Below are 1,893 nucleotides of genomic sequence, written 5' to 3' on the forward strand. Positions count from 1 at the left end.
AGTGACAGCTGACCTGTAAATGAGTGAAAACTGCAGAGTTCAGGCCATTAGATGTAGCTCGTCTGTGTTGGGACATTCTTTTGAACAGCCTTTAAAAGCCTGAATTTTGCCTGAAACTCTCAGACTGAAGAAGTCTCTTGGAGGAGAGACGAAACGTTTCATTAGAGAAGAACCCGTCCAGAAGACCTATACAATTTTTTTTCTCTTTGATTTTTTTACCTGGATTACTGAGATGCATCAGGACATGTTCCTGTTGTTGCAATAAAACTCAGCTGATCAGCTGATCATCTCACGGAGTACCTTCATTCTTGGACCACGTATTTCTGTCTTTGTTGAATAAATTATTTCCATAATTGGGCCTTTACCTGGCGACCTTGCAGAGTGCTGTCTGGGGATTCCCTTGTTTTCCTGGATGACTTCAATGCCATTGTAAGCGATGATGGATTTACAGTATTTGGAAAGGGGATGATAGGGAGGAACAGCCTCCCAGATCTGAACCCAAATGGACTTCTGTGTTAGGCATGAGTTGTCCACAGCAAACAGCATGTTCAAGCAAAGGGTTGTCCATATACAACCCTATGTTACAGTTTTTTATTGTAAATTAGTTTACTGCACCAAAAAAGGAGAAAGAAATTACTAAAATTAACAGTAGGTTTAAATATAATTTACACATAATAAATTTGTATTGCTTTTGCATAATTAGTTTTTTCAAATAAACTAATAGTTCACATAAATTTGAATAAATAATAATACAGTAAGAACAATTCAAACTAAAATCATCGAGTCACACTACACGGTAAAAATGCATCTACTTATCCCACTCTTCTAAGACTAGTTAATGAATTTAAATAGCCAAACCAGACATAAAACAAGGGTAAATCTGAAAAACCAACTTCACGTTTTGTTAAATTTGAACATTTCCTAAAATGTAACTTCTGTTTACTTTATAAGACTGTAGTCATCTTTGCTTGTTTGTTGCTGACTCACCGTCGACTAAAACAGACGACTGCAGCCTTATTTAACAGCTTTTAGCACACACACACACACACACACACACACACACACACACACACACACACACAAAATAAAAATAAAAAAAAACTTCGCAAAAAAAGGACGCCTCCGACTCCTGGCTGCTTGGCCATCTGTTTCCTGTATCATCCATGAGCCCCTCTATTCCTTTATTTCTCTTGAAAGATGCATCCTTATGATTTGTTTTGCACCCATACATTTAGAAAGTGAAAAATTAATTGAAAAAAATACAACCAAGCATGATGGAAAAACTCTTTTTGGTCAGATGTAAAAAAAAAAATAAAAAATTTCAAATAAGGAGCTTATCCAGTGACATTTGATAAAATTAGTTAATGAGATAGTAAAATAGATAGTTAATGCATGGCCACAAAACAGATAATGCATGGCCACAAGATAGTTAATGCATGGACACAAGATAGTTAATGCATGGCCGCAAAACAGATAATGCATGGCCACAAGATAGTTAATGCATGGACACAAGATAGTTAATGCATGGCCGCAAAACAGATAATGCATGGCCACAAGATAGTTAATGCATGGACACAAGATAGTTAATGCATGGCCGCAAAACAGATAATGCATGGCCACAAGATAGTTAATGCATGGACACAAGATAGTTAATGCATGGCCGCAAAACAGATAATGCATGGCCACAAGATAGTTAATGCATGGACACAAGATAGTTAATGCATGGCCGCAAAACAGATAATGCATGGCCACAAGATAGTTAATGCATGGACACAAGATAGTTAATGCATGGCCGCAAAACAGATAATGCATGGCCACAAGATAGTTAATGCATGGACACAAGATAGTTAATGCATGGCCGCAAAACAGATAATGCATGGCCACAAGATAGTT

The 1,893-nt window shown here is 37.0% G+C and overlaps 1 protein-coding gene across 1 annotated transcript in view; it reads right to left on the reverse strand.

Annotated features, from left to right (window-relative positions):
• Positions 1-1,893, reverse strand: part of LOC106527419 (four and a half LIM domains protein 2) — a gene marked incomplete at its 3' end in the record, with an annotated part of 7,260 nt that overhangs the window by 2,032 nt on the left and 3,335 nt on the right.

Source organism: Austrofundulus limnaeus, unplaced genomic scaffold, assembly GCF_001266775.1.
Source record: "Austrofundulus limnaeus strain Quisiro unplaced genomic scaffold, Austrofundulus_limnaeus-1.0 Scaffold323, whole genome shotgun sequence".
NCBI lineage: Eukaryota > Metazoa > Chordata > Actinopteri > Cyprinodontiformes > Rivulidae > Austrofundulus > Austrofundulus limnaeus.